Here is an 18,065-nt window from a genome sequence, read left to right on the forward strand (position 1 = left end):
GGGAGCTTATTCCAGAGGAGTGGCAATCGCTGGAAGATATATCTGTCTCTCCAGCATGTTCTGTTAATGTTACAGGCTAGGTTGAGATCCCTGGAGTGAGTTATTCTTGTCCCATTTGATTTGTGGATGTGCAGCGTTTCCATTAGGACAGGGTCTGAGACTGCTCTGTAGGCTATACACAGATCACATCTCAGCAGCATGTATGATACAGTGACAGTACTTTCTGTCTTTCTATATAGGTCATGTTTTGGAGGCCCTGGATTCTCTTGGTCAGAAACTTCTGTGCTTTCTCCAATTGCTGCAGGTGTCTGGTGAGGTACATACAGAAAGGAGCATTGTACTCAATTAGTGGTCTGATAAGGGTTGAGTACAGTGGAGCTACAACCTCCATGGTCTTGGATGCTATGCCCTTATTTCTGAGAAGTGCAATGTAGGATGCTTTTCTTACTACTACAGGTACATGGTGATCGAAGTTTACATTGCTATCAACCTGTGTGTCCATGTCTCACACCACTGAGTTTGAGCTTAAAGGGGTGCTATCTATATTATAATTAGCAGGGGCTACTTCTTTCCCAAAGGGGATAATGAAGTATTTTTTGCATTACGTTTTAGTCCATGAGTCTGGCACCAATCAGTTGTTTGCATTAGCCCTTTCTGTAATATGCTAATATCGCTTGGGGACTCTATGATTGTGCTCAGTTTACATTCACCTGCAAACTTGGTAAGCCACAGGCCATCAACCTTTGCCTGGACTTCAGAGAAATAGATTCCAAATAGTAGAGGGCCCAGCACAGATCCTTATGATACCCCACTGGTAACTGTTATACTGGTGGAGGTCTATTCCCCAACTTTGACAGCGTGTGTTCTGTTGGTGAGCCAATTGGCTACCCATCTAGTAATGTATGGGGTAATGCCCAGCTGGGAAAGTTTCTCTATGATACCTGAGTGGGGGATCAAAGGCCATGTCCAAGTCGAGGTAGGTGGTGCTCTCATCCAAGACTTTGTTCACATACTCAAAGAAGTCCACCAGCTTTAATAAGCAAGATCTACCCTTTTTGAAACCATACTGGTTTGGGTCAAGAGTTTGAAGGTCACCTATGTCCTTGTGGATAAGGTCCATGATGATTCTTTCCATGGCCTTGCAGGTGAGGCTGGTTATACTTATGGGTTGGTAGTTCCCAGGGTCAGTTTATGAATCACCTTTGTGCAAAGGGATTACTGTCACTGTTCTCCACTCTGTTGGAACAAAGCCAGTTCACAGGCTTTGGTTAAAGAGAGTCCTGAGTGGTTCTACTATATCTTGTTTTAGATTGTTTTGTAAGCACCCTGGGATGTTAACTGGTCCCATAGAGACCGTATTTTTAGCCTTGGAGAGTACTTGTATGACCTGTTCTTTGGAGATACTTGGTGCAGGATTGGTGTCAGAAATGTCTGGTGTGGACAGGGGTGTGATGTTATTGACAAATCTGTCAGGAGGTTAGGAATTTCTTCAGGTTTAGTGTGAGTGGTACCATCCACTATAAGCTTGGCACAGAGCTGAGCATTCCCTTTTAGGTTTTAGACGTAGCTAAAGAAACTCTTATGATTGTCTTTAGCTAGGGATGCTAATTTAGACTCGTAACTAGCCTTAGCGGACCTAACAAGATATCTTACTTGCTTGTTCAAGCTGTGGAGTGTATTCTTCTTCTGTTGAGTAAGTTCTCCCCTATTCTTAGATAACAGTTTCTTTCTTTTGTTGTATAACCTATTTATACTTACAGTCCACTAGGGTGGCTTTTTTTCGGGAATACCTGGTTTTGTTCCTGTTATGTACAACAGAGTCAATGCATTTGTTTAACTGGCTATATAGGGTATTTGTGTATTTTTCTGCATAGGAGCCATTGTTGGCTGTGTTGGCAGGGGCTTTGAAGCTTTGTATACCATCACTTAGTGGACAATAGTTTGCTTTGGAGAAATTGTTCAGTTTTTTTTTTTTTTACTCCCTGTGGGGGTGTCAGGATTGATCTTTACATCAATCAAGACAGATTTCTGGTCTGACCTTACCAGGAGGGCAACACACAGGGGGTAGTGCAGTGACCCCCCCCCCACATGCTGGTGAGCACTAGGTCCAGGACATTTGAGCCTCTTGTCAGGGTGCAGACCAATTGTTCCAGGGTATTTGAACTAACAAAGTCCAGGAAGCTTGTAGTGATCATGTTTGCGCTCAAGTAAGTCACCCAGTTGATGGAAGGATAGTTGAAATCTCCCATAACCAAGGTAATTGGCTGTAAACTGAGGGACTATAGCAAGCCCAGATAGGTGGTGTGCTTCTCCAGGTTTATGGTGGGGACCTATAGCTAGCAATGACGTGGAATGGTATTTTACCTCTAGTTAATTGGACATGGAGTATCTGAAAAGACTCATACTGTTTACCAGTCTCAAGGTGTATTTGGATTTAATGAAGATGGATATGCAGCCACCTTTGGTTCTTTCGTGCTCATTTTAGGGTCCGAACATGTGAAAGGCATTGTAGCCTTGTACAGTCGGGGTGCTTTCAGTGGCTTTGAACCAAGTCTCAGTGACTGCACAAACCTCAGCATCTTCCAAGATGAGGAGTGCTTTCAGGGAGTGCAGTTTACTGTTTAAGCTCCTAGTACTGAGCAGCATATGACCTGAAGGTGGTCTCTAGTGGATTTCTTTACATTGGACGTTTTTGTTGTTTGAATATTGCCTAAAAAAGCCACTATGGTGGAGCCTTGAGGAGACAGGTGAAGGCCATCCCTGGCAAAGCAGCGTGGGCTGTTGGCCATGTCTTCCCAGGCTGGCAGATACTGGACCCCCCTGGAGCGACACCAGAAGCTAAACCAATTATTGAACTCAATCATTTTTTGTCTTTATTGTGACATCATCCTGGGTGAAGGTATAATGCAGCTTAGGGCTGGGGACATACCTGCCTGGGACACATAAACTGAGAGTTTGGTCATCTCTCTCTTCATATAGTCCAGAGAGGTAGGACTCAAGTCATTCACACAAACAAGTACTATGACAGAGTTAACAGTAATTGTTGCTAAGTGACTTGAGGTGTGTGCGTGATTTGACAGATCCTGGCACCTGACAGGCAGCTGATCGTGACCTTCTCCTTGTTCAACCTGGTGAGGAGGACATCAGTTTGTCTCACTACTGAGGCGCCTATGACCAGGACATTTGATTTTGATGTGTTTTGCCTTAGGAGCTTAATTGTTTTGACACTGATATGTGTGTTGTTGTGTGTAGTGGTGAATTCTGTTTGTGTACCAGTATGTGTGTGTTGTTTGCACTTGAGAGGTCCCTGCTCTTTAGGTTGGCTCTTAGTGAGTACCTCCGCATATGTGGGTTTATGTGTCTGGACCTTATCTTTTGTGAGAGGGGAGGTGTGTGTGCTGACAACCTGTTGTATGTCTTGTTTGTTGTTTTTGTGAGAGGACCGATTCTAATTTCATGGTATAGTTACATCTCTCGCATGTTGTGTTTGTTTGCTTTAGGATCAAGTGGCTGTCAGTATACAAGAGGCAATTGCTACATTGCCTCAGGATCCTCATGTCAGTCAGGTTAGCTGGAGAAATGGTGGGAAACTGTCTGTCCATTATGGCAGGTATATATTGTAGTAACTAATGGGGATGGGCTAGATGGGCCAGGGTATTTTGTGAGACTAACAAAAGTGGTTATTTTGTGGAAGGCTAAGGGTGGAAGACTGCGTCAATGCCTCAGAATGAGCAGCTGAGTTGCTTACTAGGTAACAATGTGCAACTGCATTGCGTAGAGACAGGCAAGGAGCTAAGGAGGGTTCTCTAGCAGATATCAAGGGGAAATTGTGTTTCTAAGTGTTTGTGTCTATACACTGCAGTGCTAAATCGCATTGCACAGTACACAGCTGCACACAGACACAGGGCTTAAATACAAGTGAAGTTAAACAGTTTTAACACAAACTAACCGATAGAAAACCAAGTGAAGTTAAACAGTTTTAACACAAATTAATAAGAAAGCCCAAAACTGTGCCCTATTCAAACAATCGCCAACTTAGATGGGTCCTGGCATACACACTTCTGCCACAAGGGTACAGGAGAGCATCCTTAATGTAGGATGGTTGGTTTTAGTGCTCAAGTAATACCTAACAGCCTAGATTCAGCACATCTGACTCTAGCCTGTGCTATGAAATACAGAAGCACTAGGAATTCAAACGGCAGGAAAAAACAGTCACAGCACTAAAAACAGCAAACATGAAGCAGCGATTAAGCAGAATACAGTTCAAAAAATGCAATGCAACCTTAAAATATATTTATTTTTTTTTTAAAACAGTGGATGCCCTGGATTTAGTTCAGATTCACTCCAGATCTCTGGCTAAGGTCACCAAACTCGGGGCAGCTCTGCCAAATTGAGCCATTCAACTGAGCTATTCAACCTGGTGGAGTTTTTTTTTTTGAAAAGGTCACCAAAATGCTAGATGAAGGAAAAATGATCCATACAACATAACTCAACCTGGCCAAGCTTTTGAAACAATTCCCCACTCGGGCCTAGTAGAAAAGCTAAATAAACTGAGAATAAACCCATATGGCACCCACTGGATTGCCAGCTGGTTCTCAGATAGGATGCAGAAAATCAAAACAGGGGAAATTACATCAACAAAGAGAGTAACCACAAGTGGAGTCCCCCAGGGGTCTGTCCTGGGGCATCTCCTATTTGCCATCTACTTTTCTGAAGTAAAAGCCAATACCAAAGGGCTCTGGCTGACTTAGTTTGCAGATGACTGGAAGCTAAGAGCAGTCATTGTATCCTGTAATGACTTTGCCATCCTCCAGGAATGTTTGCCCCAAATAAATAACGGGTGCCAAATTGTGGACTGAAACTAAATGCCAAACTTGCACTACTGTATCCTTTCAGAAGTCATCTACCCCAGGGAACTATGACATTGACAATGCACTCATAAGAGTTGACTCAGTTTTTCAGGATTTTGGAACTTATGTAGATAGTGACCTAACTTTTGTCTAACATGTGTCTATCATTGTAAGAAAGTTCTTCTAGATTGTAAAATAAAGGGGTTATATCTAAACCTAGGAAGCTAATTGTCTCCCTTTATTCAGCCCTCATTAGACCAGTCATTGAATATAATGCACTCCTTGACATGTATCTGTTCAGACAAATGCAACAACTAGAAAGCCAACAGACATACCTTACTAAAAGGATACAAGGCCTAAACAACATGTCCTACATGGACCACCTCAAAGCCCTGTCGCTATACTTGGTATCCTAAAAACTGCTAAGAGCGTACATGTGCCCGGCATATAAGGCATTTTCTGACCCATTACCGATGGATTTACTGTACATGAACAAGTCAAATGGCATTAGAAGTACTCAGTCTAGGGATATAAACCTCTACAGCAACATCAGCAGAACAGTTTGGAGGGACAGGTCTTTCTCGCAGTGTATAAAGTTGCTGTCGAGCAGACTCCCCATCTATATAAAACAAAGGTCATCCCTGTCCATATTCAAGGACAACTTAGATCTTTGGAAAGGAAACAGAAAATGTAACCCAGGCCTACCCCCTGTACTACAAATGGACAGAGGCATCTCCTAAATGGTTTACCCCATGCATGGGTCCCCTCAAATTATCCATGGTATGATCCCAGTTATTATCATTAGGGGTAATGTATAATTATAGACCAATCTCTAAACAAATGGGATAGGTTATTTCAAACACAAAAAGAGAAACTGGCTTGTTTTAAAATGGCCCACAAGCTAACCTAGTACTTACCTATGAACCTAAGTAGGAATCTTGTTCTCTTTTCATTTTACTATTAGTTAGATAATCTAGATATATTATGGCATTTGTGTACTCTAATAATTTGGGGGTTTCTTTTAAGGTAGATTCTGAAAATCTATGCGTTCCCTTAAATAAGTATTTTGTTATTGTTTGTACAGTTAACCAACTTTCCTTCAATATGTAAAATTTCTCTATTTTCTCAGTTGTTTTGATATTTCCTCCTTCCATACAGTTATAACAAGCTTATAATTCCTGTTCTCACAAATACAACATTTAGCTTTTATTTGCTGTTTCTAACAAAACTATATTCAGTTCCAATTGAAATATAGTGAATAACCAACTTATTAAATTACTGTGTTTATACAACTCCTTTAACATTCTTTAGTGGATTTTGCAGATATTTGGAGCAATACAGGGGGGTTATATCATACTGAAAAGAATTTGATGCAAATAAACAAAACGTTTGAATCTCACTTCCTCGTTTAACTTGGTTAGTTTGCATTATAAGCATTACAGAGCTGAAAATATATTTTCCAATTAGCCTCACATTTACTGTTAAACCAATGTATGTAACAAAATCTGTAACATGGCTTTTTATATTGGGAAATCCAACCCTCCATCCTTCCATGATTCAATATTTTTATTTATTTATTTATTTTACATTTGTTGACCGGGCTAGTCTAACTGGATGCATGTCCATTTTCAGCAGAGGCCCGGGGAGAAAAGCTCCGTGCAAAACAAAAAATAACCAAAACATTTAAATTTGCAATAACATTACAGGTTAAGACAGAATTGTAAGAGAGGTCTGAATACCTCTCATTGCAAAATGCAGGTACAATACAAAATGCAGGTAGAATATATACTATACCCTGGGGAGATAAGCTCAGAGGATAAAAAAAGAAATAAAAACATTTATATTTACAATGAACATTACAGGTTAACACAGAAATTATTAAAGAGGCCAGAATACTTCACAGTACAAAATGCAGTTACAATGCAAATTACAAAGAGTGCAACAAGTATGTAAAGTGCAAATTACAGGTAAAATACAGAATATAACAAAAAAGGAAGCTTATTGTATAACTATAGTAATAAAGAGTTACACTATAAGTCAGCTCAGAGGATGAAAAAAAGGTTAGGGATAGGAAATGGTATTGTGGTTAATAAGGAAATTAGAACTTGTTATTGAGAAGTAAAGGGTAGGCAGTGCTAGTTTGAAAAGAAAGATGTTTTTTGTAAGCTGTTATTGACATACCACAGGAATATTATGATTATTCTTTTTTTTTGAGCTGGGGGAGTAAAGTTGCTGTTTAAATAAAATATAATATTTTTTAGCAATAATATAGTTTAATCTGTAAGTTTTTGTTCCATCTGTCTGTTTCATTTACTTTGTATATTATTTTATTTATTTAGTTTATTTTATTTTTCTGAAGTTGATGTTAGGTCTATTCTTACTTAATGTATTTTGTATCAATATCTATATTATATTTTCTTTGAAAACATGTGTATAGTTTATTTTTATTACTGTTAAGTTTCAGTCCAGAATATCACAAAAGTTTTTAATTTTATTTTGTGCTTCTTATTCTATAATAGCACTGTGCGGCCATGGTGGTGCAGCGGTTAGCGTTGCCGCCTCACAGCAAGAGGTTCTTCAGTTCGATTCTCAGCTGGGGTGCCTTCTGTGCGGAGTTTGCATGTCCTCCCTGTGGTCACATGGGTTTCCTCTGGGTGCTCCGGTTTCCTCCCAAAGCCATGCTGTAGGTGGATTGGACACCCTAAATTGGCCCTAGGTGTGAGTGTGTGCATATGTGTGCCTTCTGTGGAAGGTTGGGCTGACAACTCGATACTGTAAAACTCCACTGCCAATTATGAGCAGACAGGTGATCCGCTGTGGTGACCCTTAACTGGGAAAAAGCCGAAAGAAGAAGAAGAAGATTATATGCTAGTACTAGAAATAATACAGATATGAGCTGAAGACAAACAATTGATATACATCAAAGACAATATTTTTGACAGATGATAAATTATCACTAACATATTCATCATATCAAGAGTAATATCTTCAACGTATATCGATTGCTTATCTTTAAAGCCGATTATAACAGAATCACTTCTTATAATAGCCATAGCTAGAGCAAAGATATAGGCGACAGCAAGTATCCCTGTCTAATGTCCCTTCTCATGGTTTCTGTTTCCGATAGATAAGGACATAATTTAACATAGTCTTTGATATCATTAGAATTTGTCAGCAATAATTGTATAATCATTTGGGGGCATGGTAACATTCTTAATAGCATAAATAATCCAGGTTTATTATATGAAATGTTTTACTGTGTATAAATTATGAACTGACATCTCTTCAGTCTTGTTTCTCATTAAATCTGTTTGTGTTATTGTTATATTTATAATCTCCAGGGCTTCTCTGTTAACAATGAATCCCTAGCTGATCTTTACGTATCAAGTCTGAAATCAGATTTCTTACTCTAGCGATGTATTTGGAAATGAGCATCTGATAATCCTTATTTAATAATGCAATTGGATAATAAAATGCACAGTTGAATAGGATCTTTGTCTACGTTTTATATTCTTGAAAGCTAGTAAAGCACTTAGCGAATGCTGTTGCATGGAGAGCATGTAGGTATTATTTCATTTGTTTAAGAATTCTGGAGGGGGGTGTTGACAAAGAGGGAGAGTCAAGGACAGTTTTTAAATATCGGTCTGATTTACTATAAAAAGTTACTTACAGAATCATTCTGCAAACAGAATGAAAATGTAAGGCAAGATATTCAGGAACAGTTGAGAAACAAAATGTCCCTGAAACTGACCCAACAGTAACAGTCCTTTTCAAAGATTCAAAGAAAACTTTATTGTCATTTAGGAAACACAAGTGCAACTAAATGAAATTTCGGATATCAGCTCATTATCAGAGTGCAGAGGCAATTTAAGTATATAAAAGAATAAGACATGACAGGTACACAACTATTCTAATGACTAATATACATAAAAATACTCCTTATAACCTATTTCTAGTCAGGTAAAACTACCCATACATATAAACCTAAACATATGAACAAATAATACTGTACACAGAAAAAGAGAAGAAAAGGCAGTTTGTTAGTATCACACGAGAAATTATTGCAATTGCACTTTTAAGAGAAAGATATTGCACTTCTGTAAGAATATATTAACTATAGTGAATTAAATAATGTATCACTTTCAGTAAAATATTACCAGTGAGATGTCCAAGTTGATGTCAGTGTTTATGAGCCTTATTACTGTTTTATAGAAGCTGTTCAAGAGCCTGGAGGTCCTGCAGCAGATGCTGTGGTACCTCTTGCCAGATGAAAGTCTAGCAAAGCAGCCCAATGCTGGATGTGATGTGTCTCTAAGTATTTGGCTCTTGTTATAGAAAGTTCTAGCGTGGTTGGAAGACCTGTGCTCATTATCCTCTCCGCAGTCCGCACCGCCCTTTAAAGCTTTGTCTTTGCTGTGGTACTGTTTCTGTACCTCACAGTACACCTGCAGGTGATAACACTTTCAATATAGCTCCTTTATCAAAAGTGGATAGAGCATTTAGAGGAAGCTTTGCTCTTTTGAGCCTTCCCAGGAGGTGCAGGCATTGGTGAGCTTTTTTAATTATTTGGCCTGTGTTCACAGACCAAGAGGGGTCTTCTAAGATGTGTACCCCCAGGAACTTTGTAGATTGAACTCTCTCTACCACCTCACTGTTGATCTTAAGTGGTGACTGAATGGCTGGCCTTTTCCTGAAGTCAATGATAATTTCTTTAGTTTTGTTGGCATTCAGATCCAAGTTGTTATTTTTGCACCATTTGATCAGAGAGCTGACATCGTTCCTGTGTTCCCTCTCATCATCATCCTTCATGAGAACCACTACGCTGGTATTGTCTGCAAACCTGATGATATGGCTATTGGGAAATTTCACAGAGTAGTCTTGGGTAAGGATGGTGAACAGTAGAAGACTAAGTACCCTTGAGGCACACCAGTGTTGAGTGTAATGATACCTGATGTCTTGTTACCAGCACATGTCTTCTGTGGTGTTCCAATCAAGAAGTCAAGAATCCAGTTGCAGAAGGTTCTTGTTGATGCCAAGGTTAATTAATTTGCCTGTGAGTTGGATCAAAACCACTATGCTGACTGCCGAGTTAAAGTCTATGAACAACAGCCTGACATTGTTGTTCCTGTCTTCAAGATGTTCTAGAGAGAGGTGCAAGGCCACTGAAATGGCATCTGCAGGTGATCAGTTTGGCCAACAGGCAAACTGTAGAGAGTCGAAGATCAGTGGCAAACCTTCTGACAGATGCTTTCTTACTATCCTTTTGAAGCATTTCATGGCATTTGAGGTTAGTGCCACAGGTCTATAGTCATGTAAGCAAGTTGGATTCACTTTTTTTGGGCAGCAGGATTACATTAGTTACTTTGAAGTATGCTGACACTCTTTCAAGAGCCAGGGAGGTATTGAAAATATCTGTAAGGATTAGGTACAGTTGGTCTTCACATTCTCTTAATACTTTGCCCAGAATGTTATCAGGGCCTGCAGTCTTCCTGGGGTTCACTTTCTTAAGTTGGCTTTGCACTTCTCCAGGGTTAAGTTTGAGCACTGTCTCATTCTGACCAGTGGGTAGTTTTGTAGCCCCAAGGTTGTTCTTCTCCTCAGATTTGCCATAGAATGAGTTCAGTCTGTCCAGAAATTCTGTGTTGTCATCACATTGAACTGGCTTGGTCTTGTAGTCAGTTAGCTGCTGAATGCCTTGCTAGAGGCTCCTGGTATCCCTCATGTCCTTGAAGCAATTTGTACCTTTCTTCCATACACTCTCTTGGCTTCTTTGATGCCCCTTTTTATGTTATCCCTTCCTTAGATCCACCTTGTCCTTGGCCCTGAATGCCTCATTCCTTGCCCTCAGAAGCTCATACACTCTTCTGGTTAGCCAAGGTCTTTGATTAGCTCTAATTGTAATCTTCTTGGTTGTAGATATGTTCTCCATGCATTTAGAAATATGTGCCATGGTAGTGTCTGCATCACACTCTGATTGAAAGTGGCTGCCTCTCTGAAGACTTCCCAGCAGGTGTTATCAAAAGAGTCCCTGAGACTATCCATTGCCCCTTTATTCCAGACACTGACCAGTTTCAAAGGGTTTTTTTCTCTGATCAGCAGAGGTTTGTAAGCAGATATTAATCTTATTGAAATATCAGAGCTACCCAAGTTTGGCTGCTGCACTGCTTTGTACGCTACCATTATAATGGTGTAAACCTTTTGCTCCCCTTGTTGGAAAGTCCACAAATCAATGGTAGTGGGGTAGCACCTCTCTGAGGTCTGCTTTATCAAAGTCCCCAGCTATCGCATATGCACAGTCAGGATTTTTACTTTGCAGCTCACATATGGAATTGTGCAGTATGCTAAGTGCCTCAGAGGTATAAACACTAGGTGTGCAGTATGCTAAGTGGCTCAGGGGTATTAGCACTAGGTGGTATATACACAGCTGTTACATAGACTCCATTAAACTCTCTAGGTACCTAGAAAGGTCTGCATTTCACTGTCAAAAATTCTACATTTTCCAAGCACTATACTCATACAATTTCACAGTTCATACTGCGATTTCCATTTACATAGCTGTACGACCCACCTCCTTTAGCTTTCCCACATAGAGCTTGATTTCTATCAGCTCTAAATAAAGCAAAACCCTCTATGTTCACAGCACTCTCACTGACTTTGTTATGCAGCCAAGTTTCTGTAAATATTACTAGACAGGTATTTTTCACCTTTTTGTAGTGGAGATCTCAAGTCTAAGAAAGCCCATCTTGTTTTCAATTGAGCACACATTGGCTAACAGAATTGAAGGTAATGTAGGCCTGTGAGGGTTTGTTTTCAGCTTGGCAGCAATTCCAGCTCTGCAGCCTATTTTCCTGATTCTGTCACATCTCTTCCTTTTACCCTCATCCAAATTAATCCAAATCATTATGTTGCTTGATTCAGGTACTTTACAGCCTGTTTGGATAAAATTCAAAGCTCCAGTAGTTCAGTGAGTGAAGTAGGCCCCAAACATTCCCCAGACATCCGGGAATCCAGCCAGCATGTCTGCACTGCAAAAGTTTGATTTCCAGTAACTTTCTTTTGCTGTAAGTTATAGTATCCACTTTTAAAAGTCTGTAAAATGATTTTCTCCATTTTTGTGAGAAAAAGAAGGCAGATTGAGCACCTCTCTGTGATGAGCTGTCACAGCTGCAGCCTCCCTGGGCATTGCCATTTTTTTAGGGTGTGCAACAATTGTTACACAGCTCTGAAAGTGCTGTTAGAATCAGGTTTCATACTACAGAAGTGCTTCACAAGTTTACCTTTTTTCTGATATTGGAGCAAAATCATAGTACTCAGTGCAGTATGTATTTGTAACAGCTCTTTTACAATTAGTCCCCATAATCAGTCTTCTTTCACAGATGGTTCTTACTTGCACAATTTTACTTTTCTAAACCTTCTTATTTTGATCATTTTTTTCTTATTTAGATTATTGAGGAATCTTTTGTAGACTCTAAAGGCCTTTTTCATATTTTAATTAATTCATAAAGCCAGCAGAATGAAACCATTCTGCTGTTATTTTTATTTTTATATTAGAACTGCACCCTATACTATGTCATAAGATATCTTCTTGTTTGGTGTATCCAAATTCTCTTTCTGTGTCTAATAATTGCAAAGACCAATCAGCATTGTTAACAACGTTGTGTAGTTTACAATAGTCAGTTCTACAACAATTCAATTTTTTTATTATCAACGACAACAACAAGGCAGTATTCTAATTATATCAAACTCATTGGGATTTTCCTCCCATTGGCTGAATTATTGTCAAGCTATGAATAATTCTCAAAGTATAGACTGCTATAATGCCTGACAACTTACTATTTTATTTATTTATTTATTTATTGCAGTTGGTTTACCAGGATAGTCCATTGGGCCTTGAAGAACCCGTTTTCAATGGAGTCCTGGGGAGAAAAGCTCCAAAACAGAAAATAGATATACATTAACATTTGATAGTAATTTCTAGATACATTGAACTAGCAAAACATAATGACATCATAATTTAAACAGTAATAGCATTGGTACAAGCAATTGAAGGAACAGAATACAAAAACATAAATGCAGATTAGTGAATAAGGCATTTTTTCATTATCTGCTCAAGACTGGAGTAAGTGAATATATATAAAAATTTATTGCAGTGTATTTACTGCCACATGGTTAAGCCAATCTATGTCAGGATGGCTAAAGTCTCCTATCAGCAAAATTTAGTCTCTTATTTAAATTAGACCGGGGTATTCCCAATGTTTTTATGAACTAATTGAAAGGCTGCAATGACATAAAACTGTCCTTACTGCACCATTCAGTTGTAGGCCATGTAAGTCAATGACAACAGCTCATTCTAGTAATTTCTTGTACCAAGATAATTAAGAATGAGAACAATTACTCCACTACCTGTTCTGTTATTTCTGAAACAGTCATACTCAACAAAGTCATGGAAAATAAAGTTTGATGAGTCCCAAGCCTCTGTAATGCCAGTGGTGTATATAATCTTCAAGCTTAATTTTATATATATATATATATATATATATATATATATATATATATATATATATATATATATATATATGTGTGTGTGTGTGTGTGTGTGTGTGTGTGTGTGTGTGTGTGTGTGTGTGTATGTGTGTAACATTGTAACATTGACAGGTCTTTTTGTTCTAATGGATCCTTTGAGATAAGATCCTCTAAAAATGTTCAATAGCTTCTTACAACATGCAAATGTACCCCCATATTGCTCAAGTAAAACTAATTGTTAGAAAACAATATCATATCATAATCACACTCCTCTTTGTATTATCTAATTTTATGTTATAGATGAAGTATATTTGCCTTAAGCAGGTGTTGAAGGCAGAAGCGTTAGTGTGAAAGTGGTCATTCCACCTGGAAGATGGGATGATTTCACTAAACAGTATACCAACAATATCTATTTCCAGGGTCACAATAATCTATAGAATTCAAGTCTTCATATAACTAAATGGTGTATAATATAAATCATTAATTCCTATGTGAACAACAATGTGTCCCCCTAGGCTTTACTTTTTCAAATGTGAAAAAAGACCAATTATGTCAGTCAGTTTCAAACCTGGAGCTGAGGAAGCTGTAATGATTTCCTTACCTATTTTACTTAGATGCCACACCACTGGTTTTAATATTGAATAGTGACAGAACATAGACCAAACAGATTTCTACGGTTTGATGGAAGTGGACAATAGAGTTTGACATAAGAGCATTCTGGACAAGTAGAAAAGATGCTAGAAAACCTTTCTCCTTCTTCGGCTTCTTGTTTCCATCCCCCCCCCCCCTTTAGCTCCTTCTCCTTGCTTTACTTGACCCATAAGAGGTTTATGCACTTTCCAAGGTTGGTATATGAACCAGTTTGGTCATAACAATCAGAACACTATCGTGTGAGTAGTCTGCTAAAAGTCATACTGTTTGTTGCTTTACATATTAGAATAGTTTGATAACTGTAATCATGCTTTCCTTAAGAGTTACCTTCTCTATATGGTCCAAGCACTGAGTGGTGCAGAATAAATGGAAAATGATAATTGGGCTGTTCTCGTCCAACGTGGGACTATGTTTTAGTCTATGGAGTATGCCTGCACTTACAACAATGTGGTTCTTGTTCAAACAGAGGCTATATAGCTCCTCCATGGTGGTTTAGGTAATTCGGGTAAGTGGATGCTATATATATATATATATATATATATATATATATATATATACATATATATATATATATATATATATATATATATATATATATATATATATATATATATATATATATATATATATATATATATATATATATATATATATATATATATAGATATATAGATTATATATATATATATATATATATATATATATATATATATATATATATATATATATCTATATATCTATATATATATATATATATATATATGTGTATATATACATATATATATGTATATATACATATGTATATAGCTATGCAACTGTATTCCATGACTGGTAGGATAATTTTAGTGTATGTCACAGAAAGCAGCATATTTCTTGGTTACTGGTTAGCAAAGAGTACTTAAAAGTTGATTAAGGCAACAGGGTGTCTCTGGTGGTTTCAAACCACAGCTGGAATACAAACCTATTGAACACCCATTTTGAAGGCAATGGGAATATAACACATAACCCTCTCTTGGAATGTGAAAAGGTTAAACTCGATTATGAAATTAACTAAAGGTTGTAGTTATGCTAGGAGGTGGAATCTAGCAAGTGTTAAGTTGCAGGAAACTCATTTGACTCAACTAAGACATGAACAACTTAAGTTTGGATATCAGAAGGTTAGTCATGCCAGTTGAGAACCGTGTGGATGTAGAGGCTTGGCTATTCTTTGAGACATGGGGTACCTTTCAAGGTAACCAAAGTAGACAGCATGTGAGAAGTGGTTGAGAAACTTGACAGATTATTTTTTTCTCTCAGAAACAACTAAGTTCGAAGCAGCTAAAATGTGTTGGGATAGGACATCCTTTAGAAATGACTGTACTAAAACTGTGAGGGACTGGATTAATGCCACAGGAAGCAAAGCTGTGCATTCAGGCCTTAGATAAAGGACCATAAGGACCATATCAGCCCTAGTTAGATTCCTAGTATTACACTTTCAAGGGATGGATTTCTCTGATGTCCTGATAATATATGTAATGCCCCAGTCAAATGATAGCTATCCTAACACATTAGCTGAAATTTCCATTAAATCTAAGAACTTTCTATTTAGGGAATTCAACTATCCAACAATAAACTGAGTGAGCCACACTGCAAACTTCCAGTATGTCCAGCAATACTGTGACATGATAAATGCTAAATCTCTTTCATAAATAGTTAAACATCTTACAAGAGGCCCGATTCTCCTTGATCAAGTCCTCACAAATATGGCCACATCTCGCACAGTCCCTCATATGTATCATCATGTTTTGTTAAATCAGGCCAAAATTTAATCTCGTTTCCCCTTACAGTTGGTGGTACTTCCCATGTAAATAGCTCTGTGTTTAGATACTTCTCAAAAGCAAACCTTCTTCAGGTACTTGATGACTTATATAAATTCTGCTTTAATCCTCCTCTGAAACATCCTGTTACTAAAGCTGCTACTTCTGCCTCAGATTTTTACTCTCACTTAAAAGGTTGTATTGATAAGGCAGTCCCTACACACAACAAATATAATGAGAAGTTTAAAAATAACCCTTTGTGGTGGAATGCCCATATAAATAAATTGCGAAACAAAAGAAAGAAACTGCTTACTGCTAATAAGAGTTCTTATTCTCAGTTCTAAGAGCACACATAAGCAAACTAACAAAGGGCTTAAGGAAGGAATTAGGAAGCTCAGAGCTGAGTATGAACTTAAAATAGCCACTAAAATCAAAATGAACTTCTTTCTAACTAAGTAACATTGTTCGCTCAGATAGAACCAATAAACGGGGAGGAGGGCTTGCTATCTTCTACCCTGAGCTACTTAACCTGTCCTCTCTCTCTTCATCTCTATTCCCTGTATCTTACCTACGGAAATACTCATCATAAATTGTCACCGCAACCCTCACAAAACATTTTCCATAGTTTCTATATACATTCCCCCTGGCAATAATATTCCCATCCTAGAGAACTTCCTGTCCTGGAGTATTCACCATATTCCTTATGAAACTATCATAATTGGAGACATTAAAATAGACTGGGCTAAACTGTGTTCCTCATCCCCTACCCATAGTCTAAACCTTCCCATCCTTGTCTGGATCCTTACTTCAGTTCCTCACCTCTAACATAATCCAGGTATACTTCCCAACTCATTGAGTGACCACTGTGCAACCTTCATACACAGATTCACCCAACACTCACCTAAAGACCCTACTTACAGGATATGCTGAAAACTTATCCACTTTGAACCAGACACTTTTAACTCCAAACTATCTGGCATTAATTGGTCCTTCCTCTGTCACCTCCCTCTCAGTGAGGCAGTAAATTCCTTCAATAAGACTTTCCTTGATACACTTGAGTCTGTTGTTCTGTCCAGAAAAATAAAAATCAAATCCAACTATGCCCCCTGGCTAACAAACAAACCCGCTCAATCAGGCACAAAAGAGATTCTTTCTGGAAAGCCTGGGTTAAAAACAAGTCCCCTCTCTTACTGCAGACAGACAGCTTAGAGCCCTGGCTAAAAAAAAACTTGTCAGCAAAGACAAGAGAGCTTTTTTTTCCCTCTAACCAAAGTAGCCCACACAAATCCTCAAAATTTCTAAACCACCATCAACAACCTACTCCACCCAGGTAACCCCACTACTCCCAACGCCTTTCCTAACAACACTGCTTCTGAAACTGCTTCCCTCCTTAACAACTATTTCATAGAAACTATTCAAAACCTCACACTTAATACAAAAAACAGTACATTTCACTCAACACCTCCAATACCCCATAACAAAACTCTCCCCGATGCTTTTTCTTTCCAACCAGTCCTAATTGCTACAATTAAAACTCTCCTTAACAAACTGAAACCCTGCTCTCCCTCAGCAGACCAGCTATCCCCTCATTTCCTAAAAACAGCTGCACAATCCATCACCTACCCTGTCTCTATTCTTATTAACCATTCCATCTCAGAAGCACTGGTCCCTGACATTTGGAAATCCTTCTATACTATCCCTTTTCGTAAAGGTGGCAACTCTACAGACCCCTCTAACTTTAGACCAATTGCTATCCTGTACCCCCTATCCAAAATCTTGGAAAAGTGCATCCATGCTCAGCTACTCAAACACCTTCTCGATAACAGTCTCCTAACTCCCACCCAACATAGCTTTAGGCCCCATCATAGCACTTCTACTGCATTACTGTCATTTACCCAAATAACAGCTCAAGCCCGTGACAATAACCTCCTCATCTCCAGTCTTTTCCTCGATCTTTCAAAGCCCTTTGATACCGTCTCTCATTCTAAACTTCTAACTAAACTCTCAGACCTACATCTCTCTACCTCCTCCATCAACAGGTTCTCTAGCTATCTCTCCGGCAGGCATCAGTCTGTCTGCTGGCAAACTGTCCTCTCTCCATTCCTCCCTGTTAATACTGGAATTTCCCAAGGATCAATTCTGGGCCCCCTCCTGTAAAATATATTCACTAATAAACTTCACTCTGCTACCAACCTCTCAACATTTCTACAGTACGCTGATGACTCCACCCTCATTACCTCTGCCC

The sequence above is a fragment of the Protopterus annectens genome, chromosome 6.part0 (genome assembly GCF_019279795.1).
Source record: "Protopterus annectens isolate FY-2018-M chromosome 6.part0, PAN1.0, whole genome shotgun sequence".
Classification (NCBI taxonomy): Eukaryota; Metazoa; Chordata; order Ceratodontiformes; family Protopteridae; genus Protopterus; species Protopterus annectens.